Genomic DNA, 27,521 nt, shown 5'->3' with positions numbered 1-27,521 from the left:
AAAAATTGGGAATTCACGCATTACTTCAGTGTGCTTTCCAATATTTTGTGTCTTATAATTCCCGCGACTGAAGTTTGTACCGAACGTAGTTTTATTATTTGTGTCTAAATGTTCATTAAATCGAATGTGGTTATTGCTCCCTCTCTATCCTATGTATAAGTTATCACACTCTGCACATTTTACTTCACGTACTCCCAATGAACTCAGTTTATCTAGGTACACGTCGGTCTTAAGCGGGTGTAGCGCTTCATATCGCGCATATGCTATGTAAGAGACGGTAGCACGCACATAGCCTTCAGAAAATTAGTCATGGTTATCGCAGGACAGATGCGCTCTGACTATAGCCGAAAGGTGTCCGCTTCTTATGGACTATGAAATTGTCAAGTAGTTAAAACATATTTTGGAAACGAAACTGCAATTATTGTGATTATAATTGCTATAGTTAATTATCGCTAATTTGATTATAACTGTAAGATACTAAATGAATATCGTTAGATCTATTAACTGAGTACGCGTTAGCGTGAAACTGTGAATTTACTGAGAAAGTGAATAATATCCTTAGCGGAATTTTGTAATGTACTACGAGCCAGCTTATGGGACAGAGAAAACAAGAAACATTTTACAACAGTTCTGTTATTAAAAGTGGAATTATTTTGATATTTGTGGAATTTCTAAATTTGTTCATTTAGTAAATTCTTCATAAAAGCTGTTAAGTTGTGACTGGCCAAATGTAAAAGACGTGGGACGGATTGGCTGCGATGTATATCAGCCACGCAGAAGACTGTACCTTCACGCGTATTTTGTTAGATCTGTTAACCGAGTACACGTTAGCGTGGGAACTATGATTTTACAGAGAAAGTTAGTTGTACTCGTAGCGGAATTTTGTAATGTACTACGAGCCAGTTTATGGGACAGGGAAAACAAGAAACATTTTACAACAGTTCTGTTATTAAACGTGGAATTATTCTGATATTTGTGGAAATTCTAAATGTGTTCATTTAGTAAATCGTTTGTAAAAACTATTAAGATGTGAATGGTCAACTGTAAAAGACGTGGGACCGCGCGGATTAATACTAATGTCGGATTGGCTGTGATGTGTATCAGCCACTCAGCAGACCTTCACGCTTATTTTGTGGACTAATGAATCGCTTTGTGAATTCAAAAGAGTTCAGTTCCAAACTGAGCCATCGTCAAGTTCGGATGCGGACATAAGGTGCTCTGAATAGAGGTGATAATTTTGTAGAATAATGATTAAAACGTGACCGTGGACCGCCGCAAAGTGGCTAAGAACGTATCAGGAAAACGAACGCATGAAACTCCGATTTTAATATGTAAACTCTGACATCTGAGGAACCAAAATACGCGTGGCATATTATACAAGCCGTGACTGCAAACTGAACATTCTAAATCTTCAAACTACGTAATATTTGAGCGAGCATTCTGTCGTAGATAAACCGTTGGGTAATCCTTTTTGTAAGGGGTTCAGTTAAATATCATAAGCTGGCTATTACGAATGACCATGACTGAGAGTGAGTGTTGAAACTAGGACTTAAGATTAACAGGGGCCTGGCAGTGTTTTTGTATCAAACAACTTTCAATATACCGAACTTTTCGCTCACAAACTACCTTGCAACTAATGTCTCAGTTAACCTGATACTGAAAAACATATGCTGCGCCTGTTACATTGGTATGATGCTACTGGTTCTAATACAGCTTTTCTAGTAGAGAGACATCATTCGTTTTTAACAGGGAAGGCATGTGGACCGGACTGCAGAAGAAGAAATCAATGAAGGGTGAGCGAACATAATTTTTATTGGATGAGCTTTGCTCACATACCGCCGAAACGTATCACAATATATAACATTATGTACATGGAGTACATAATCCTATATATTGTGATACGTTTCCGCGGTATGTGAGCAAAGCTCTTCTTACGTATGTTTGTTTCTCGGAAATTGTTGCATTGTACTTTTAAATCTCATATACAGTTGGTCACGTTATTCATTTTCAAGCCACTTTACACTCCTACTTGAGTGAGGATATCTAATTCGTGCTGCTTTTTGAAGTCGATAAAGAGCAGTTTTAGAAATCTATTAATCGTGCTACTAAAGTAAGCTCTTTAAAGCTGAATGGGGTGAAGGAATTCTCAATAATTTGTTATTTGAACACAACGATTTCTGTATATTTTGAACACGTGCCCTTTATTATCTTTAAAGATAGATACGCCTAATAATTTTATAGCATCGTACTCTTCATGTTCGACAGTGAATATGGATTTTGGATGTTGTACATTAAATCTAGCTGCCAGGTGTCCGACATCTGCTGCTCGCCTTTAAATTGTATAATCGAGTCATAGAGATATAATTTATTATATATGATTCTGCCTCTCACTTGCGGAAATTAGCGAAATTTAGTTTTCGAGCTCTGTGATAAAATTTTCACCTATCAGCCCTGAAAGAAATTTTCCCTCATCTCTGTTTATACACTTCGTTCTGAATGTAAAAATGTTGAAGCCTAACATAAATTTAAGCAGATATATTTTTTCAAGAATCAGATTTTTGTTGGTTGTGAAATCTTACAATATCCATTGTTTCACTACTGAATATGTTTCTATATAGGCTTACAACAGCCGAAGAAGCAAAATTAGTATCGGCTCAGATAATCAGCGTGTTGCTTCATTATCAAAATGATTGGTACTGTTTATTACGAATATAATCTGAGATGTGTACGCTTGTTTCAGTCCCTTGTACTAAGCGTCGTTCCGGTTTGCAACAGGTACTCCTTGCACAACGCGACTTTTGTTCTTTTCGTGCAGTTTAATTTGAGCGATTGCTGTGTGTGTCCTAGGAATCACATTCACAAAAGGACACATTTCTGTCCCACATATGGAAGAACGTAGAAAGCATCTGAAGCACACGATTCTGTTCCATTAATGTTTCAGTATTGTACACTGACCATAATCATATTCAGCTACGTTATTGTTTTATTTCAGTAAAGTGACATTATCATCATGACGTACCATTTATAGAGAGCAACAGCTTCCACCATGCTTACCTACACTCATTTATAATTCCTGAAACTGTAATATTTGTACATTAGTACGAGATATAACATTTCCATGCAATATTGGAATGAGATGAAAGCATAATCAACATACATAATTAGAAACCAATATTTGCTTATAACACGTGATTAAAATTTGGTAATTTGTATTTAATAAACTTGAGTTTTACATTAAATATTGTTCTGGAAACCCTGAAATGAAATCCTGTTTCACAGCCCAGTTGTTCCTGTTACCAAAGAAGCCTAGTTCGAGCCTTGTACCACGACATTCTTAACACCACCAACAGAAATCGTGCATTGTTCGTTTGATGTACCATGAGTTTCTCATTTTCACCAACAGATGGCTGCACTACACAGAACGAGAATTTTGCTGGTAGTTACGATAGTTGTTCGCTCTATATACAGCGCTTAGTTTAGGAAATAAAGACGAAAACTAATTATTTCCTTCGGCTATTATGCTCCTCAAATGGTACATTGTACACTCCAACCATTTTCCACATCAATTATATTTGTCTATTGTCTTAACACCTTAAAATGCCTGCAAAAATACGTGCTGTTTAAAGAAATTGCAAATATCAGAATGTTAACTTCCACATATATATGTAGTCGCTAAGTTAGTGTCTAAAACTATAAAGTATATACTCCAGTGCTAGTTTTCCATGCTTAATAACAGTTAACACTTTTGAAGGTAGGCCTGAGGAACTGGTGTCATAAAACTAACCTCACCAAATTTTTAACCATAAAGAATACGTGTCCTGACACTTTAAAATGTCGGCAAAATATATCGGCAACACGAAAAATTCAGTGTTTACCTGGATAACCAAGTACCTAGCTGAGGTTAATTACAAGAAACAACGCTGTAAGGCCCAAATCAATTACTCTACTACATCTGTGACGTTACAACATTCTAAAATGGGTGAGAAAATTTAATGTTTACGTTACAGCATTATCTAAACCTATAAACTTCGTATTAAATTTGTGGAAAGAATGTGATTTTTCTGTGGAATATTGCAGTGTGTTTATATCAAAATTATTCTCTACACATCACTCATAATTACTCGTATTCTGAACTAAAGAATGTTCACATTGCAACGGCACGTAAATACATAATGTGTAGTTGCCACCTAACATTTCTCGCGTTCATCACCAGATTAGGAGAGGAGAGCGAAGATCATTCTCAAGAAGAAATACAATCGATTAGAAGTATTACAAGCAAACTCCTGCTGCACTTTGGGAAACTAGGAGTCGCAAAAATAAAACCTGTAATCAACGGCACCAGTAACTAATTAAACTAATTAAAGTACCACCACCCCCCTACACACACAAACCACAAAACATAACTATCTTTTTAGGGAAGCAAAGAACAAAGTATTCGATTTTAGGAGGCGATGAAGTGCTTTATTATGATATCTCGCTTAAACTACAGAATCGCATGGACTGTTTATCAACACACACTTATGAGAGAGGCGACCAAAGACAGTAACAGTGAGTCATCTGAGTCTTACAAATACAGTCAGATATCTAGGCAATAAATAAAATTACTTTCAGTTTATTCTGCGACGTCTCACACACTACAAGCTCAATGAAGCTTCCGAACTAAAATTGTTCGCCATCTAAATTGTCAGTATGGCTTATTAAAATACATGCTTATCGTAACATATGCACGATCTCTACGAAAATTCAAACATAATAAAATTCCATAGTGTGAAAGATATCGCACGCTTTGCAAACACAGTGAGGCATCAGATAAGCGGCTAATGCCTAAAGTAAGGCATTCTTTGTGAACACACTATTGTGTGACCTCTTCCAATAAACTCTGACCAAATGTTGCAAGACGTATTTAACCGATGATTTTCTCTACAACATACAGATGTGGAGATGTAGATGAGGAGGTAGTTGTGTTCTAAAATCTAGTAGATCACAACTGGAAATTCTACCAACCACAGACGTTGCTACAGCTGAAATATATGCTTAATATCAAGTCCTCATCAACACTGTTCATGTTCGGACCTACAACAAGCAAAGCTTAAACGAAATGTCTGTAAATAACACGAGGTATGGTACTTCAGCTTTGCAGTGTGTGTGTGTGTGTGTGTGTGTGTGTGTGTGTGTGTGTGTGTGTGCGCGCGCGCGAAAAAGTGTGATGGCATGAGATTGCTGGCTTGTGGAGGTGACGATATCAACGTCGTAATACACAGAAAAAAAGAGACGAAATAATATGATTCCAGCTGCGGTATCAGTAGGGATTTACCTGTAACTGCCATAGTAAAGTAATTGTATTCCATAACGACCGGCCAGAGTGGCCGAGCGGTTCTAGGCGCTACAGTCTGGAACCCCGCGATCGCTACGGTCGCAGGTTCGAATCCTGCCTCGGGCATGGATGTGTGTGATGTCCTTAGGTTAGTTAGGTTTAAGTAGTTCTAAGTTCTTGGGGACTGATGACCTCAGATGTTGAGTCCCATAGTGCTCAGAGCCATTTAAACCATTTTTGTATTCCATAACAGAATAGTTGAGAAGAATGATACAACTAATCGTGTACATACCTAAACAGTATTAACACAGGAATCAAACGCATAACCTAGTCTGTGGCTGTATATTGTGGTCTCCAGCCAGGTATTATCATGTTCTTTAATCAAGGAAGACATAAAAGTTTCCCCTCGTTACAAGTCTTTAAACTTTATAAAATCTGTAAGGTAGTTATCTATAACATCCTTTGCTCACTCCTCAGCTTGTGATTTGACAGGTAAATATATTGTGTAAGTTTTAATCTACAGCTGGAGGTCATTCACGTTAAAGAGTCAACGCCAACTATGAAACTTTCTCGCAGATTTAAACTGTGTGCCGGACCGAGACTCGAACTTGGGACCTTGCCTTTCACGGGCAAGTGCTCTACCATCTGAGGTACCCAAGCACGACTCACACCCCGTCCTCACAGCTTCACTTCGGCCAGTACCTCGTCTCCTACCTTCCAAACTTTACATCACTTCCTCTGCGAAGTTTGGAAGGTAGGAGACGAGGTACTGGCAGAAGTGAGGCAGTGAGGACGGGGCCTGAGTCGTACTTGGGTAGCTCAGATGGTAGAGCACTTGACCGTGAAAGGCAAAGGTCCCGAGTTCGAATCTCGGTCCGGCACACAGTTTTAATCTGCCAGAATATCTCATATCAACGCACACGCCGCTGCAGAGTGTAAATCTCATTCTGGAAACGCAAACTAGCTTATCCTGTTGTATAAAACTAACTGTCGTTTAATATGTAAAGTGTCACCTCCAAACGAACATTACTCTGCACCTAGAAAAATAGAACTACTAACACTGGCTGCGTCTTATGACTGCATTATGGTGGTGAAGAGCCATAGAGAGCGTCTGAAATCTATCAGTGTAGATGTATACTTTAGTATCGTGAGACAGTATAGTATGTGAATTCCACGTGTGGTTTGTATAATTTACCGACGTCATGACATATTTCGCTAAACGGCGGCGAATAGTAAAGTATCGGAATAAATTAATGATAAATTATGTGATTTTTGTGTTACAGAGTGCCAAATTGCGACGGACAGACTGCATCCTGGCGGTATTGTGCAGAGCAACGCTTCCCCATTGTTTTAACAAGGCAGTTCTGCGCCATATTTGTTGGTGTCGGAGTAGCGTATTGAAGTCTTTTGCAGACAGAATATAGTTCATGGTTCACCGCTACGCCAGTAGAAAAACAGCAGGATCTTGTTAAACACTACACAGGGTCTTTTGTGTAAGTTATTCGTTAACTGACACCATATGGAAGCAGACGTCACATCGTAAGTACCGTTTGCTAGTGTTTAATACGCTTAAATACCATTGCACACGGTCAAAACGTAGGATCTACCCTGTTCGCGGCTGTAAGACCAATTGTACCATTTATTTGGATTCTGATTTCAGTCGTGGTCTATCCTAATACAAACGAGCTGCGGGTAAAACTCTAGCAGTAACAGCATAACAACCGTTTGTGAGTTTAAATCTGATTTCGTAACAATCGAAGTGATCCATAGCAGCCTGCTGTCATTTTCCAATGCGGGGGAGGGGGGAATCAAAATCTGTGTTTAGTGATCTGAAGTTTGCATACTGGAATAAGATGTAATGTATACGAATATAAGAAAACTGGAAATATAATGACCTGTTGTAAACAAGCGTAAAGTGGATTGTAGGCCTATGGTGTAAAAACACTCTTATTGATGTGTTGTTTGTAAACACTACAAAACAAGACCACCGCCAAGACTTTTACACTTTCACACAGTAAAGTGACACCTACAGCATAAAAAGGTCCATGTATCTAACAATCTGTGTTCTTAGTTGTCTTTATATATGTGAGATGTCACATCCCAGCAAACATTATGGCCACCAACAAAACGTTTTAGAATTACCGGAACAAACTGTTTACACGAAATGTTTTTATAGCATGCGCTCATTACAATGTATGGTGCCATGCTACAATCTCGTTGGAACATAATGACATTTGGGGCAATCGATATAAATATCCCAACGTAAGTATTATACAGTGCGAGATTTTGTGGAAACAGGTTCACCAGTACCATTGTCCTAACACTAAAGGGTTGTTCTTAAGACTATGGAACATATGCAGTCTTCGAAGAGTAAGAAACAGTTTCGCAGGATCGAATTCACTTATCTCCGACATGACGCAACGGACTGAGCACAAAATACAACAGTGGAAACCGAACTGCACATCATTAGTTTTAATTTAATTCATACGGAGCTTACATCTATGAAAAGCCTACTACCAGTATTTTAGATGCATCGGTTAGTTAAGAACCGCGTGTGTATGGCGCATCTTGAATGTGGCCTATGTTGTAGCAACTCTATTGCTATACGAAAACCGTCAGATCTGCGTGTCGGTCCACCAGTGACAGTTAAATGCTGGGTTTACAGTCTACTGACATTTTAAGCATAAGACAGACAGAGAGAGAGAGAGAGAAAGAGAGAGAGAGAGTGAGACCGTCTTCTTCTGGGAGGTTAATATTGAGCAATCCATTTTTGATTATCGTCTGTAAAAACCCCTTACGAGAAAAATAATTGTTGCAATATGTTCCAACAATGAAGGTAAGAATAATAATAATAAATAGATTACTCATAGTCATAATTCAGTGGCAGTATAGAATGACAAATGGATTTCCACTTCCTCCCACCAATAATAAACCATCTATTAATGCTTATGTCACTATGGAGGTGTTACATTAAAGCAGCAGGAGAAACATATTTTTTCACCAAGGTACCATCATGACTCATACTAGATCTTACCTTTATTTCTAGCTCTAGCAAAGAGAACCACTGGGATGGTAGCGTTGTACCAGCACCAGCAACAGCAACTGCAAATAGCCATACATTAGAGTACTGATAGAAAAATGTCAGAAGAGATACCGTTTACTGCATTGTCAGACAAAGGTAGGAATATCCGTTGACTATCTCTATTGGCAGGTGAAGGTGGGCTGCACTGTTCCACAGTAATATACATTATGGAAGTAGTTTCACGTCTTTATTACTTACTAAAATGCTTGCCTATTGTAATACAAACAAGATCTGTAAAAATTCGAGCAATATTAATTTTCGTGATACATTAGACTACTTAAACATTGTAAGCGCACTGAGACATCGAATTAAGTATTGCTGCAACTAAATTGTCTGTATGGGTACTTAACATAGACACACACAGCTGCCAGGCTTCAATGAAAATTCGACTAAAAGTATAGTTGTGTTATATGTAAGACTTTTCAAACTTTGCTAACTTAATGAGGCATCAAAAAAATATAACAGGTAACGTTGAACGTCTAACTCCTAACACCTAACATGTAATGCCTGACATTTAACGGTTAATACAAAGTGCCTAACTCATAATATTTAATGGATAATGCATAACGCATAGTGAAAGACGTTCTGTGTAAGCACACCATTGTGTGACCAACTTCTGTTGCTATAAATGTAAAACAAAGGCAGCAATTTGTACTAAGTGATATATAACATAATGACGTCATGTTTTTTTCTGTAAGCACACCCACCTGTCATCGATATTTGTATAGCTCCTACTGCTTTTTATTTCTTCAAATTCCCACATTTATAATCTATGATATATGTAAACACCTGTCATAAACACTAACATGTCAATATTTTAACATACACTGATAACACACACTAAAACCAGTATCACAGCACAGTAATTAAGTTAAAGTTTAAAAACGTAATACACAGAGAGATACATGTTGACTGTTACGTAATATATATAATAACATGCAACCTATGTGTAACACATGCATCACATAAGGTGATAGTGGTTTACACAGAGCTACTGCAGTAGTTATGTTCTTGTCAGAGAAGGGTAAAGTTGATATCAGGGAAGACTGCAATGCTGTGGGGCATTCACAGTGAATTATCTACCTGTTTGAAATAGTATCCTGAAACTAGATGGTTCTAAGTGGAATGGTAGATAGTAAGGCAACACTTCATCCTCGTGTGCTGGTATGACACGTCGAAATCCTACCTTATAACCAATGCTGCAGCAACTGAGCTATAAAGCAGGCAGAGATGCAGGGTATCCAATGTCACTCACAGTTGGGTAGAACCACCTAGGGAATTTCAAGTTAATGACCATATGATCATTATAGAAGTAGATATATTTCAATTTCTAAGACATGAGGTATAGATTACGCCATATACCTGTAACATATGTCTGTACCATCATATGCACCCAGTCTGTAGTTTTATTGGTACATATGGAGGTGGTGTAGCTGTGATACCCACATACATTAAAGTATCGACGTATACCTGACCCCTGCACTCTCAGCTTCACTGTCATGGAGACAATGAGTTTCACATAGGTAAGGATAGAAAGTCTGTATGCTTCAGAATACTTAATTTGACTAATTTTTATGGTCAACCAACTATTCACTGCTTTGCAAGATCCACTGCTTCGCAAAATAAGCAGCCAAAAAACTCTTATGGGTTATAATAGTTAGCAGCCTTGTTGCAAAGCAGTGGATCTCGCAGGCCAGTGGGTGGTTGGCTGACCTGGAAAATAAGTCAAAACTAGGTAACCAAAACCCAAGCAATCCTTTTTTTTCTTACATATACCACAGCCATTGTCTGTAACTCAGTAAATCTGAGAGTGGAGAGATCAGCTATACATCAAGATATTAATGTATATCTGTGTCAGAGCATCCCCAACTTATCACACATAGACAAAATTGCAGACTGAATGGGTATCGCGGCATCAACATATATTACAGATTGATGCCTGTATCTATACCTCGTGCCTTTGAAACTGCAATATGTATGCTACTACGTTGATCACATGATCAGTAACTTGAAATTCCCTTGTTGGCTCTACTTACCTGTGAGTGACAGCAGATGCCTTGCATCTATATATGTATGTGGAATACTATTTTGAACAGGTAGAAGACCTGCTGCGTAAACACCACCACACTGTGATCTTCGCTAAAACCAAATTAACACTTTTCCAGGAAGAATCAATTTCTGCAGCTTTGTATAAACGACTATCAGCACAGGTGACACATGTACTGTACATATGTACCGTATTATTATACAGGTTGAACATTAATATAACTGACAAATTGCAGGGGCGGATTCCTGGCTGGAAATGTAAAATAATAGGGGAAATGGATGGCGTGCAAGCAATGACAACAAATCGTTCCGGAATAAAATACGGTGCTGCATCACGTCCATGTCATTAAAGATGTTCAAAGTTGTCTCCATGGAACTGAAGGTGGCAGGGATACTAGCGGTTGTACGGATACACATAATCGTCCTTTGGCTTACGCTATATTGGTGAGTTACTTTCCTATAGCTTGTACTGAAGTTCGTCTTAATATCCTGTCTAACCCGGTCCTCCAAATCTGCTTTAGGCACAGATCACCGCCTCCCTGCACGTTCGTCTGCCTGAAGAGACCCACGATTACACAATGCCCAAAAAACGGCTTGATATGTTGTTTAATATGGTTGGTATCTGTGAGGGTACTTGTTTTGGTATAGCCGTGCTGTCTCTCGACCGTTTCCGTCTGCCTCGCCGTAAACGAGCACCATCTTGGCTTGTTTCCGACATGAATACTTCACCATATCTTCCCTGAGATGATCCCTCATCCGTGTCTGCTCCATTTACATACTTTTGTTACCGCGTCACGTGCTTGCAGTGCCACCAGGTGGCATCCAGCATCTGCAGTGGTCATAGCGTTTTGGCTTATCGGGGTATCATGCAGTCGCATATGTAACGGGCACTGCAAATTCGCTATGAAACGATATTACAATACCAGACAGAAAGAATTAAAGTATTTAGGTGACAATAAAAGTGCAAAAAATTCCATTGTTCCCCAGACGGGATACATTGTTCAATACAACAAAAAACTTTCTGTGCTAAATTTGCAGGCATGCATCTCTTGAATAAATTCGTGGTATGAGGCGCAAAATTTCTGAAATTGCACGCATTACTCCAGTGTCAGTGGCAACAGATTTCGATGGAGACTTCACCCTTTACTGCATTGTACGATAGTTAATTCAAGGAGCATGCCAAGAACCATTTTTGGATTTTAAAGCCACTATCGTTCAATTTATGAAGTAAAAAAGCATGAAGAAACGAAACTTAGAACATCCGGTATGTATTACATACCTTGTATTTCAAGTGGTTCAAATGGCTCTGAGCACTATGGGACTTAACTTCTGAGGTCATCAGTCCCATAGAACTTATAACTACTTAAACCTAACTAACCTAAGGATATCATATACATCCATGCCCGAGGCAGGATTCGAACTTGCGACCGTAGCGGTCGCGCGGTTCTAGACTGTAGCGCCTAGAACCGCTCGGCCACCCCGTCCGGCATTTCAAGTGGCCTTGACTGCACACTGCCCACAGCAAGACACTGTAAAGTTAGAAACCAAGTATTTCTGATTTGATGGTAATGAATTTCAAAATAAATTCTCGTTATAGGACAATCACATTCAGAAAACACAGTCCAGTTCTCTAAGCTCACTACCGTTAAGGAAAATGTAGAGTTTGAATAATTCATTGTTGCTATGAAACAAATACGAGGGTTGGAACTTAAATAGTGGCAACTATTCATTCACACCCGATACAAAAGAGTTACATGTTTGCACCTGTTACTGTCCTTCAAAGTAGGCACCAGCATTATGTAGAATCCGTTGCCATCGATGTGGAAGTGTAGTGTATCGTTAGCAGAGCATGTTCTGTTGATGGTGCGAGTGGAGCGGTTTAAAGTTATGGTGATTCTCGTGTACGACTGTGATGGTGTTATCCTAAGGCATTACGTTCCTCCACGGCAGACTGTCAATGCACAGTATTACTGTTCGATTCTGGAGCATTACCTGCGACCAGCTTTCCGAAATAAGCGGTAACACTTTCTGCGATTATGAAACTAAATATGTCACGATTATGTGGCAGCCTGAGTGCAGAATACTGTGAAACTGTGTGAGTCTATCCAAATGTCAAGTACCAGAGATATATTATACCACGACTTCAGTTCGCCAGAAATAATTTCATGATACAGACAATTTGTTTTGTTTGTGATCTGTGTTGTTAAGGAAATTGAAATGTAAAACCCAATCGTATGAAGTGCAGCTACACTGCCATGTAAATGTGGCGCAGGCACAGTTTTACCCTCTCTACCCTCCTAGGGTTCAAACAGCGTAGTGTGGCAGTGGGGGAAGTGTGCTGCGAGGCTGAAAGCTTTTCACTAGTGCTAGATCATGGTCACGTGCAGAAATCTTGGCCACACCCACATTAGATGTTAGGTGTCACACGTTAGGTGTTCAGCGTTAGCCGCTACATGAACTTGATGCTTCATTGTGCTTGAAAAATGGTTCAAATGGCTCTGAGCACTATGGGACTTAATATATGAGGTCATGAGTGCCCTAGAACGTGTAACTACTTAAACTTAACTAACGTAAGGACATCAGACACATCCATGCCCGAGGCAGGATTCGTACCTGCGACCGTAGCAGTCGCGCGGTTCCAGACTGAAGCGCCTGGAACCGCTCGGCCACCGCTGCCGGGTGCTTGACAAGTGTGCAAAATCTTCCACATAACACAACTATATTTTTGCTCTATTTTTGTCGAGTTCTTGCATCTATGTGTATCTATTTCAATAAGCTGTACAGATAATTTAGATGATGTGTTATTTAATTTGAAGAATCAATATGCTTACAATGTGTGAATACCAGAATGAGATTTGCAGTGGAGTGTGCACTAGTATGAACCTTCCTGGCAGATTAAAACTGGACCGAGACTCGAACTCCGGACCTCCCGAGTTTTAGTCTCGGTCCGGCAAACAGTTTTAATCTGCCAGGAAGTTTCATAAAAGCGCACCCTCCGCTGCAGACTGAAAATCTCATTCTGGAAACATCCCCCAGGCTGTGGCCAAGCCATGTCTCTGCAATATCCTTTCTTCCAGGAGTGCTAGTTCTGCAAGGTTCGCAGAAGAGCTTCTCTGAAGTTCGCAAGGTAGGAGACGTGATACTGGCAGAATTGAAGCTTTGAGGACGGGGCGTGAGTTGTGCTTGGGTAGCTCAGATGGTAGAGCACTTGCCCGCGAAAGGAAAAGGTCCCGAATTCGAGTCTCGGGCCGGCACACAGTTTTAATCCGCCAGAAAGTTTCAGTGTGTGAATAGTCTAACATATGACTCAAATTTTTGTAAATGTCTTGCTTATATTACGACAGGCACGCATTTTAGTAAGTAATACAGACGTGAAGTTGTATCTATACTTTACATTACTGTGGAACGTTGCACCGTGCCTTGACCTGCCAATAGACATAGTCAATGACTATTCTTATCTATGTCTCAATAAACAGTATCGATTCTCAAATTTCTTGATCAGAAAATTGACATAACGCTATTTGCAGATATAGCGGGCAAAACACTGCCTTTCCAACTGTTTTCTTTGCTCGTGTTAAGAATAAGTGTAATATGTAGTATGAGTCGTGATAGTACTGTGGTGAAAAAATATGTTTCTCCTTATGCTTTAACATAACACTTGCGTAATGATACAGGAATCAACTGATTATTTACTAATGGTGGGAAGAAGTGGAATACCGCAAAATGTAAACTGCCAGAGGCCTGGGCCGGAGCATGCTGGCTGGCTGACTCTCAATGGGAATGCATGCTATCTATTTGCGTGTATGTCGACTTGATACGGTTGCTGATGAGTATGGTGTCATACAGGTCATCTTGCATCGCTCCTAAAGCTGAGAGAATGTGTTACGTAATTCATAATGTCACATGGTGGGGTTATACAGTTATTATTATTATTATTATTACTATTGTTGTTGGAACATATTCCAACAGTTCTGTTTCTTGGTAGGTGCTTTTAAAAACCCATAATTTAAATCGATTGCTCTGTATTAAGCCCCCAGAAGATGACAGTCTCTTTCTTTCTCTCTTATGCTTAAAATCTCCGTACATAGTCGTTCTTGCTTATAATGAGTATTGATGGATCAACATGCAGAGATTATCGAGTTAGTATAGTAACGTGCTTGCTGCAACATTGCCTAGGATGCAGCTGTATCTTAGACATGTGGTCCCTGGCTGACCGAAACGCCTAAAATATTGGTTGTAGGCTTTTCATGGAAACAAGCTCCCTACAAGTTTAACGTATAACTAATCATGTACAGCCGTGGGCAAAACGAGCGAGACCCCTCGCCTTTTCGTTATGCTGATCCGCACAGCTTTAAAGTCTGCTACATAGCATAAGAGGCAAGGCGACGAAGTGCTACCAACATATTATGCAAGTTTGCTCAGCTGATGTGCGGAGATAGCTAGCACTGGAGAAACTCGCGCTCCGAAGACGCCACAGCATCGTCTGCCGCCACTTCGTGGGAAACGAAATACCTCAAGTATAAGCCAATGGGTTGTATTCGCATATCTGTGACTATGATTTGGACCTAAAGTGTGGTTATGGATAGTACGTATGCTCAGATTGCAAATCTAACATCATGAATAAAGCCAAGGGAAATGAATTAGGCGTCCTTCCTCTTCCGTAACATCAAATATATTTTGGTTATTCTTTCTTAAATGAACTTCGCAGAAAATCATTCACCAGAACTGAATAACTTTTTAGCAACAACAGATGATATTAACAGCTTGCCGGCGCGGGTTAGCCGTGAGCTCAAAGGCGTCACATCGCGGACCGCGCAGCTCCTTGCGCCGTCAGTTCGAATCCTTCCCCGGGCGTGGATGTGTGTTAGGTTAGGTAGGTTTAAATAGTTCTAGATCTAGGGGACTGATGACCTAAGCAGTTTGGTGGCATAGTTCTTAGAGCCATTTTTTTACCTTTCGCGTAAATTTTCTTTACATAAACGGCCGTATCTTTAGATTGCGTTGACATAGCTCACTTTTTAACACCACCAAGAGACCGTATACCGCAGGAAGTGCGATACATTTCAGCTTATGATGTCCACCCGTACTCGAGGTAAACGGGTTTTAAGGGTTGGGCAGACAGATAGACAGTCAAGGGTTCAATTTTTACCGATTTACGTGACGAAATCCTAACAAAGAAAATAGCTACCACAATTACTGAAGAGTTGGGCAGACAGATAGACAGTCAAGGGTTCCATTTTTACCGATTTACGTGACGAAATCCTAACAAAGAAAATAGCTACCACAATTACTGAAGATGAGGGCCGCATAATAATTTCCCCTACTCTTTATTCGAAATGTTCCAGTTGCAGTCGATACATCAGCATATTAATCGCAGCTACGCTTTCGATCCAAATCACGGTTACAGGAATGCAAATAAAATCCATTTGCCTATACACGTGGTAATTCAGATCCCACTATTATTGCTCCCGCGTTTTAGATGTGCGAGCATTCCTATCGCTAGCTACCTTAAGGAACACTTCGGCTAATGAACGTTTTCTGGCTGTGGCACATCTAATGGAGATTTCGAAACATTGTAGAATACGTTTGGCAGCTACGTCGTAGTTTATTTCCTGGGGTGGTGCAGAATTATCCTACTAAATTTACTCGCTAATAACAGTTTTTTGTTATTTCGATAAACGTATCGAATGATTGTCACATAAGCTGTGACACAAAGGTAGACAATTCATGTTTTTGAGTCCAGGAAGCTCTATGCAACAGAAACAGCAGATCATTTTGCCATTTTCATTGCGAAATTTCCGGCTTATTCATGTCTGGGGTAATAATAGAGGGCTGTTTGCCTGGGTTGTCTGTTAGCGTAGTGAAAGGTGTTTGCTACTGCAAGGGAGGTCTGGTTTGTTTTCGGTTCTAATCTCGATGGAGGCAGATAGACTATCAGTAAAGGAATTTTACGAAAATCTCGCGCCCCCAATACGTTTTAAGGCTACCTTTATTCTGTACCGGCGCCCTGTGGATGTCGATATGAAACACTTGTAGAATTTCATACTTGTTATTGCCTACTTTTTCCGCTTCTGTCAATAATTGAATTGACTTAAGTGTGGCACTGAATGATTTTTAATTGAATTTCGTTATGAATCTTCACGAATTGCTAAATTTGCACACTTTCATGGTAGGTCAGCAACGGTAATCCAGTGCGACTGGTCTGAACTTTGAAACAGACCATTTCGCGGCCGAATGTGCATAATATTTTGCTAATTCGTAACGATCTGGGGTACTTTGTCTTACTAAAACATTTATGTATTTTAAACATAGCTGCGCAACAGCAACGGTTCCACGTAATAAGACTAAAAACAGCCGACCAGTTGCAATGGATAAAGAAATCTTTACCTAGGTTTCGGCAGATTTAAATCTATCTTCTTCAGAAGGCGGCAAATTTTACATAAATATTTTTATTTACATGACAAACCCTATTTTCAGGGCTATATTTTAATTTGGACTAATGGATCTATGCAGATATTTGTAAACACGACGATGATACATCTTTCCATATTTATGTAAAATTTGCCGCCTTCTGAAGAAGACAGATTTAAATCTGCCGAAACCTAGGTAAAGATTTCTTTATCCATTGCAACTGGTCGGCTGTTTTTAGTCTTAAAACATTTATGCTATCTTGAGAAGCTGAAATTCAGTTTTATTAGTACAGTTCATACTAATTAGCGTTTCTTCTTTCATTTATATCTTATATGTAGGTGTTGTGGTTAACACACTAATCAGCATTAATATAGTCTTGCACATGATTGAAAACGGTCTGACAAATTTCGGATAGTTTTTCGATTTCACGCCTGTGCGTAGTATGTTGGTAGCACTTGGTCACCTTGCCTGTTATGCTGTGTAGCAGACTTTAAAGCTGTGCGGATCAGCATAACGAAAAGGCGAGGGGTCTCGTTCGTTTTGTCCACGACTGTACATGGCTTGTAGCACTGTTGCACTCGTATTTTATTCTCAGTACATTGAATTATGATGAAGCTAGAACAGTTTGTACGTGTGGAACTGTTTCCTAGTTTTCTAACACGGTATATTATCCGAAATCCGAAGAACAACTCTCCAGTCCTTGAACAATAATACTGCTGAACCTTTTTTCGCAAAATCAAGTGTTGTACAGTAGTTATGGTGTAGTTATCGACTGTTCCCTATATCATCAGTTACAACGTAAATGTAGCACGGCACCATACATTATAGTGTGTACATGCTATAGTAACTTTGGGCGTAAATGGTTCACTGCGGTACTTCTATAAAATTTTGTAGGTGACCGTAATGTGAGCTCGGAGGTGTCGACTGACACTTCAAAAGACACCAAAGGTTATACTTTGTTCGATACACGTAGCTGTATTTAATCCACAGGTATTGCTTAAATGTGCAAGGAAGTAAAAGATGGACAGTGGTCAAGTTTTGTGATGTTTACGGACAACACATTGACTCGATTGTTGTCTACACTATATACTCCAGCTTCAGTTTATTGTCTTCGAAGTTCTACGACTCCGGCTTACTTTTTTTTCGTGAATATAACACATTAACCGAGCTTAGGTATTTATTACTCCAGTATACAAACTTCCGAACACCACACACAGATTGGCAGTTTTCTGTATGCAGAGAGGCCTCCCATTGGACCATGACAGCACTCTGATATGGAGTGTTTCAAAAATTACTATTACAAGCTGTTATTCCATCACTTTTAAACTCTGCCAACTGATGTTACTTTGTTACCACAAAAACTTCAGTTTCAGTTCGTATGTACTAGGACAGAATGCCACAGCGTTCGGAATCCAAATAAAGGGTTCAATAGGGTCTTATAGTCGAGAACCGGATATATGCTATGTTTTGACAGTGTGCAACGCTGTTTAAGTGTATTTAACATTATTAAACAGTATTTAATATGTGCTCCACTCTATTCTATGCCAGCTGCTTCCATATGGTGTTAGTTCACGAATAACTTACACAACAGACGCTGTGTGTTGTTTAACAACGATCCTGCTGTTTTTCCACTGCCGTACAGTAAACCATGAGCTACATTCTGTCTGCAGAAGACTTTAATATGCTACTCCGACTCCGAAAAATGTGATACAGGGCTACCGTATTAAAACAAGGGGGAAGCATTGCTCTTCACAATACCGCGAACGACGCAGTCTGTCCGTCACGATTTGGCACTGTCTAACACAAAAGACGCGTAATTTACCATTAACTTATTCGTTCCTTTACTGTTCACCGCGGTTTATCAGAACATGCCTTGACGTCATTAAATTATACAAACCACACGCGGGATTCACATACTATTCTGCCTCACGATACTAGATTATATATCTACATTGATCGATTTGAGGCGCACTCTATCGTTCTTCACCTCCATGCTGCAATCATACGAAGCAGACAGCGTTGGTAGTTCTACAGTCTTTCATAGATGCAGCGTGATATTCGCTTGGAGGTGATATCTTACACATAAAACGACACCTAGTTTTATACAATAGGATAAGATAGTTGGTATTCATTGTTTAACGTGTGCGACCTCCAATTGTAAAATAAGACTTACTTAACATATTTATGTGTCAAAACTCAAGCTGAGGGGTGATCAAAGGAGGATATTGAACCAGACTTTAAGATTTATAAAGTTTCCAGGCATGTGACTACGGGAAACTTCTACGTCTTCCTTGGCTGAAGAACATGTTATTAGCAGGCTGTAACCCACAATATACGTTACAGAATGGGTTGTCCGTTTGGATCCTGTGCAAGAATGTTTAGGTAAGTATACAATTACTTGTATCATTCTTGTCAGATACTCCGTTACAATTAGTTTATTTCTACAATTACAGATAAATCCCCACTACTATCGCTACTAGAATCACTCAGTATCTGTTTCCTGTGGATTACTATGTTCATATCGTAGTCTCTGCAAATCAACAATGTCATGGCGTCACCCTCACACATACTGCAATGCTGAAGTACCATACCTCTTATTATTTACAGACATTTAATTTAAGCTTTGGGTATTGGAGGTCTGTTCATGAACTACGTGGCTGAGGATTTGATATGAAGCGTATATTTCAGCTGTAGCAGCATCCGCAGTTGGTAGAATCTTTCGTGTCGTTTCCATTTGTGACCCCTAAGTTTTTGAACACAACTGCTTCCACATCTACATATAAATATCTCCATGTTGTTATAGAGAATATCATCGCTTTGATATTTGTTGCGGCATTGGTTTAACATTTATAGCATGGTCATACAAAGTGTGCTCATAGAGAATACCTTGCGTTAAGCATTAGGCATTATGTGTTAAATGTATTTGATGAATCATTGCGCTTGCAAGATGTGCGAAATCTTACATGTAATGCAATTTTATTTTGCTTCAGTATTCGTAAAGTTTTTGCATATAGTACGATAGGCATTTATTTTAATGTGTAACACAGAAAATTTAGATGCTGAAATATTTCAGTTCTCGGGCTCCATTGTGCTTGCAAAGTGTGAAACATCTCATACTAAATTGTAAGTAATTTAATTCTGAAATATTAACTTCGAAAATGTCACATATCCCACTGTTATCGTCTTTAGTAGTGTGTGCCATCATAAGACAGTTCTGTTATGCCAGCGCGCGCGTGTGTATGCTCGTATGCGCGCGCGCGTGCGTATATACGCGCTCTCGCGCGCACGCGTGCGTACGTGTGTGTGTGTGTGTGTGTGTGTGTGTGTGTGTGTGTGTGTGTGTGGTACTTTAACTAGTTCCTGGTGTCGTGGACTACAGGTTTTATTTTAGGAAGCAGTTGGTCTCCGAAGTGCAACTGAAGTTTGTTTGTAATACTTTTCAAATGGTTCAAGTGGCACTGAGCACTATGGGACTTAACATCTAAGGTCGTCAGTCCCCTAGACTTAGAACTACTTAAACCTAACTAACCTAAGGACATCACACACATCCATGCCCGAGGCAGGATTCGAATCTGCAACCGTAGCGGTTGCGAGGGTCCAGACTGAAGCGCCCCGAACCGCTCGGCTACAGCGGCCGGCCAATAGTTTTATCGATTTTACTTTTTCTTGTTCTGAATTATTTTCGCTCCCACTTCCTAATCTGGTGGTGAACGCAAGAAAAGTTAGGTGATGCCTACAATTTAAAGATTAGCTGCTGTTACAATCCAAACATGATATTTATTGACTCTTTTCAGAATGTTGCGGCATCATAGATGTGATAACGTAATTCATTGAAGCTTTACAATTGTTTGTTTGTACATTTCCCCAATTAGGTGTCCAATATATCTTGCAGTATTTGATTTTCATTTATTTTTTTAGTGATACATTTTCTTTGGTCTTTCCTCTCCCCTGACACATAATTTTTAGTACATTATAATTACGAAATATAAGTGGAAAATAATTTTGATACAAACACACTGCAATACTCCACATAAACATTGCGCTTTTTCACCAGTTTGAATACACATCTCATGTATTTGGATATTTCTAAATGAATTTAGAAATTTCCAACGCATTTTAGAATATTGCAACGTCACAGATGTGCTAAAGTTATTGATTTGGGCTTTACAGAGTTGTTTCTTGTAAATTAGGTCCTAGACATGTAACGCTACTGCCCGCTCGGGCCTACGTTAGCTCTTTAAAGCCTGTACTGTAATAAGTTCACGGGTTTCACCTTATAAACAAGGATTTTAGTACATAAGTTGACCGCGTGTACCTAATTGGAAGCAATTCGGACTTATATCCAGTCAGTAACTACAGTGATGCGTCAAGCAAATGTAAAGTATATGGACAAGAAGTACACACAGTAGATACTACCAATGATTAATAATTCGGTCGCCAGCCTAATTAGGCATTGAGTGAGTTTTTCCTTGTACAAGTGGGTGCATGTACAAGCATAATAACACGTAGAAATGTTGCGTTTTATGGCAAAGTTTGGAACCGGAAAAATCCACTGAATTAGTTTTCTCCTTTTGTACTAATTTGGACGAGCTATAAATACACAACACCACACTGCAATGATTACTACGAACTGCATTTTGTATATTGATCAGACTGAAATCGGGCATAGATTACCCTAGAATTAGCAATCTTGAAAGTACACATACAATGTCACTGTTGAGGATGGATAAACACTAATACACTTAAGTTTAATATGGAACTTAACTTTTCTGGTCAAATCTGATCAGTACACTTCAAGGTTTGAAAAAATGGACAAGAGAAGGGGGGGCCCTGAAACTGTTATGGTCGTTATACTGAAACTATTAAGTACTGAAGGTAAATTAACACTCTGAATTATTAACCTATGGATTACTACTCTTTTGTCTCACTTCTGGATTATTTAACTATCATTCTTTCTGTCTCAAATTAATTAAGTGTCATTGCTAGCTCAATTCAAAAAATTATCTTCCAATTTAGTCAAACTGTTGTTCTTTACTAACATTTGCATTAACACACAGAACTTTAAACTTCTTTATAGCATAGATTTGTCTGCTGATAATTCTCATTAACACTAACTTTAAACTTTCAGTTCGGGATACTCGGGTTGCACAATATGTGGTAAGGACCCTGTCTAGGTCAGTGATAAGGATGATTAATTGTTAGGGCAATTCTGGTAAAAGTCAGATTATTATTGAACAGTTAGAAACATTTTCGACACTGGTCCACACAGATACAATTCTAAAGATGAATTAAATGTTTGACCTGTGCAAGTCAGTGTGGCGGATGGCGGGCAGCGAGATAGTGAGAAGCACAGCACACATACAAGCATGGCTAAGGCTCTCACTGCATCGGCACTTTCCTTCTTCTTAGCGTCGTAATCTTTCCAATTTTGTGCCTAAGAATATAGCCATGCCATGTAGTCGTCGGGATCGGCACATCCGAGGCTCAATGGAATTCACTTTTCCTGGATAGCCTCCTCGATACGGTACGTGTTCCTCTGACCGATGCCCAACTCCAACTGTAATACTGAGCCCGTTGTGCCGAACCGCGCCAGTGTGCGTTTTTCCGCACTCGCCTGCCTCCACCTTTTCCCGCTCCCCTACAGGTAGGGTATTCACCACAGGTTTTCTACTCAACATATATTAATACCTTTCCTACGTATGGACCAGGCGTATGAAATACAATTTTCACATCTTACAAGAGTTTCAACATTAAGTAAACTTCCCTTTGATTACCACATTACTTGAAATCTAACATAATAATAATATTCATTTCAAAAGTTGCTTATAGTTTCTTTAACATAACGATACGAAAAGAAAAAGAAATTCAAAACATTGCTTACATTAATCTCTCGAAATTCAGAAAGAAAAAAAATTATAATATGTACAGTTGTTGTTGTTACAGACAGTCGATGTAAGCATTGAAGTTTTCGCATTGCCTGTGTATTTGGAAACTAATATAGAAAGCACAGTGTATAAAGCTTTTAGATAGCCTTGGCACCATAGTTCTGTTTGGGAACTTCGTCAAAGTTGTTACTGTCTGCAGCCTCCAGTATGATTGTGTCATTTGTATTAATAGGACTAATTGTCAATCAGTATCATCGATCATATTTCTTTTCGTTTGTAACATGATATATTATGTTTATCACTCATAAAATAGGGCTTGAGAACACTTAAAGGAACAGATATTTAATGTGAGTGTGTATTGTCACTTGCATCAAGAGTAGGTCTAATTAGTTGCATTCAGACTGTCAAGTCACTTGCGTGCCTCCCCGCTAATTGTAGTATTTTAGCTAACACGTATTGTGCTGTAGTTAAAAGGCTGGTCAGGTCAGTTTTATGACAACAGTTCCTTAGCCTTACCTTCAAAAGTGTCAACTGCTATTCAGCATGAAAAACAAGCATTCAAGTACATACTACAAAAATTTGTACACAAATTTTTTGGCTATATGTATATGTGTAAATTAACGCAATGCCACTTTCACTTTCTTTACATTGAAGACGTATTTTTGCAGGCACTTACTGTGACAGTAGACAAGTTTCATTGATGTGTAGAATGGCTGGAGCGAATACTGAGATATCAGAGAAAATGTGTGTGGAGAATATTTAATGTATACTGCTGTTGCGTCTTAAACCAAGTGATGTACATAGAATGAGCAATTATAGTTTTCCGCAGTGAAATTCTCGTTTTCAAAAAAATGGTTCAAATGGCTCTGAGCACTATTGGACCCAACTTCTGAGGTCATTAGTCCCCTAGAACTTAGAACTAGTTAAACCTAAGTAGCCTAAGGACATCACACACATCCATGCCCGAGGCAGGATTCGAACTTGCGATCGTAGCAGTCTCGCAGTTCCAGACTGCAGCGCCTAGAACCGCACGGCCACTTCGGCCGCCTTCTCGTTTTCCACAGTGCCACCAATCGTTGGTGCAAGTCAGAAAGTGGTGGTACAAAGATTAAACTAGGCTCGTTTTCACAGTGCAGCCATCTGTTGGAGATAAAAGAAACTGCACTGTGAAACAGGAGTTCATTTTACTTCGCATTTTCACGATTTCTTGAGTACTATTTAAGGTAAATTCCAGGTTTAGTGAATCCCGATTCCAAGTTTTTACTTACAGTTGCTAAGAAAATGTTGGTTTTTAATTATTTATAGAGAACCATACTATCTAATAGTTCCATTATTCTTTACTGGATGATGTACAGTTTTGAACAAAATTTACCAGTGTGGATGATGAGCCAGTCCTTACTCTAAATTTTAAAAGTCAGTAATGCATACGTAGTAGACAAAATCTTCGGTGATTCAGGCATTTCAGGTAGTTTATCATAATTTGCGCTAGTAACAGCATTATGCGTTTTATGTATTAGTTTATTCACATGATGTCACCTGATCGCTGGTTCTCTTCAATACAGTGGCAGGATAACTACAATGCATACAATTGATTGCTGACCGTGGCTGTAGGGTGCACACTGTCTGGTTTTCTCGTACGTGTGGCTCAATACGATTCCTGAAATGACCTTGGAGATAAGGAAGTACTGACACTGATATCACTGAAATATGACCAGTGCAATAGCAGGATCATGGTAGGATTCCCAAAATGGCTTTTGTGCATGTGACCAGATATAATTATGGCAGAATTCTGGGAGTGGTCTTGAGGATAAGAAAGTGCTAACTGATGATGAGTCATCGTTTTTTCCAAGAATACTCAGTGACACGTTACTAATGGGTATTGTAAGCACTATCATATTTATTAAATGCATGTTACAGTTCACTTGTGTAAGATCAAACTTAGTGTATCTTCTTTTTTTGTTTTAACATATTTGAAGATGCTCAGTAACTTATTGAAACTGATAATAATTATAAACAAAATAGCGTACAATAAAATTAAATAGCTGGACTCTCCTAAATTCTTATCCAGTTCTCTCCATATCAAACTTTCTTATTAATATAATTACTTAACAGTGAGGACATTGTACAGAATTTGACCTCACGAAACCGCTTCAGAACACCAATCCATCTTCAATCAAAAATACACGATAAAAATTGATGCAAAACTACTAGGAAACAACGGCACCAAGCAGGAAGCTACATATTTGGTTATGAGAACTTGTGTCCAAATAGGCAAGTATACCAAACTGAACAATACAGAAGTAGACGGAAGGTGAAATTATTCTTAAGACAAACCCCAAAACATGTTGCTGTAATGAAGCAGACAAATCAACGGAAATTCTAGACTGGAAGGAACAAACCGTTAAACAGAAGTCGAGAGTCTCAAGCAGACGTGATAGAATGTGTTGTCTTATATAAAACTATACGAAGTTAATGATGAGAGGGGATAATAAATTTTTGTCATAAATGTAACTGAAGACAATAACACTATGAAGAAGAAACGGAATTGTATTGTGAAGCAGAGTGAGCAGGGGGGGGGGGGGTGGTGCTAAATATATGTGAATACACATTGTCTGTCCAGAAAGTTCCGAGACTGAATTTATTTCTGTCGTATAAGTGATGTTAGTGCAATGACCGTTGTGGCCACTTGACCTAAGAACTGTAAACAACAGATGAGCATTCGATTAGTCAGTGGTGAACAGGCTGTGTGCAGTGGTGGACGTGCGTTCACAGTGCATCAGTGTTGTATTTCAAATGAGCAGTATCTACATCAGGTTTTCAAGACAGTCACCACAATGTTTCGAAGAAGAGAAAAGTGTGCAAAGTTTGACCGACATTGCTTGACTCCTGAACGAAAACAACGACGCGTGGACGTCTGCTGTGACTTGATTGAAATGCAAATTGAATTTGAATTTGTGGTAAGTTCTAATGGGACCAAACTGCTGAGGTCATCTGTCCCTAGACTTATACACAACTTAATCCAACTTAAACTAACGTACGCCCACACACCCATGCCCAAGGGAGGACTCGAACCTCCGACGGGGGGAGCGGCGCGAACCATGGCAAGGCGCTCGAGACCACGCGGCTACACCGCAAGGCTGAAATACAAAACGTGGACAATTCTTTTCTGGAAAAAACCAAGGGTAACGAGACTGGATTTATCCACACGTACCTAACACTCAACCACAAAGTGTGCTTTGACGACATAATCGACATTCTAGTCAATGTGACATGAAGCTGAACATCATCCCAAAGAACTTTCCTGACAGTCTCACATGGTTTTGTGAATGTTCTGTGCGTAGTACTCAAGAGGCCGGAGACTATGTAGAACACCTCATCAATTAAAATCAACATTTTAAACTTTCTCAAAATTTTACCGATTTTGCATAACACCAAAATTTTCTCGGTTTCCTGCAGGATATTTTGATAAGGAAAATTGTGGTAGCTGTCGTATAGGTCGCGCATAGACTCATCAGTTTCTATTAACCTTTGACTGCCATCATTTGTGCGATCTCTTTTGAAACTAGGGTGCAACAACCTCTGCTTCCATAACATTCTTAACATTTTCTAATTTTCGTTATTCAACCATGGTGTGTCTTTTCCATTCTTAATCCGTTTACTAAGAACATAACTTTCTAGACTACGATTTACAATCTGCTTAAACTTTGCCCATAATTCCTCTGCGTCAATCGTACTGGAACTATGTGATGTCAGTTCACTGTGTAAGTCAGATGCTAACAACTGCTTATCTGCTCTTTGTAGCAGAAATACTCTACTAGCCCTCTTGACTGATCTGTTAACTTTCTTGACCATCGTTGCTATAATGACATCGTGATCGCTAATCCCCTACTTCTGTACTGACGTTGTCGATAAAACCCGCCCTCTTTGCAGCTACAGGGTATAAGGTATTTCCATTATGTGTGGCCAGCCGGACTAGCTGCTGAAGACAATTTTCAGGAAACGTGTTCAATAGCACTTCTCACTACTGTCTGTCTGTAACCGCCGCAGTGAATCCATAGATATCCCAGTCTCTACTCCATAGATTAAAGACGCCTCCAAGTAGTATTGCATGATTTGGGTATTTAGGCCCTCTTGGCCATACACTTTCCTTGAGTGACTGTAGAACTGTTATAGCGGAATCGAGTGGCCGGTAAAAACATCCAACAAATAACTTAGTTTCACATAGACCTGTTATACGCGACCAGATAACTTTAGTGTCACACTCAACGTCAACCTCAAGAGAGACAACATTTTTGTCAACGACAATAAACATTCCCCCTTTCATGACCTCTAATCAGTCTGGCCGAAATACGTTCCAAAAATCGCTAAATGTCTCAGATCTTTTCGGTTCGGGTTTCACCTAGCTGTCGGTCCCAAGAATAATTTGATTCTGAGAACCGTTCTGGAGGGCAGTAAATTTGGGAGCCTTGTTAAGAACACTTCGACAATTTATTAATAGTAATTAGATAGTCGAATTGGCCGGCCGGAGTGGACGAATGGTTGTAGGCGCTTCAGTCTGGAATCGCGTGACCACTACGGTCGCAGGTTCGAATCCTGCCTCAGCCATGGATGTGTGTGATGTCCTTACCTTAGTTAGGTTTAAGTAGTTGTAAGTTCTAGGCGACTGATGACCTCAGCTGTTAAGTCCCATACTGCTCAGAGCCATTTGAATCATTTTTTGAGATAGTCCTTCCTCTAATGCAGTCGGACTTACCTTGCTTCGTATCGATTAGTGTTCATTAGA

This window comes from Schistocerca cancellata, chromosome 4 (assembly GCF_023864275.1).
Source record: "Schistocerca cancellata isolate TAMUIC-IGC-003103 chromosome 4, iqSchCanc2.1, whole genome shotgun sequence".
NCBI lineage: Eukaryota > Metazoa > Arthropoda > Insecta > Orthoptera > Acrididae > Schistocerca > Schistocerca cancellata.
The sequence above is the reverse complement of the archived record's forward strand: the minus strand, read 5'-3'. Positions refer to the sequence as shown.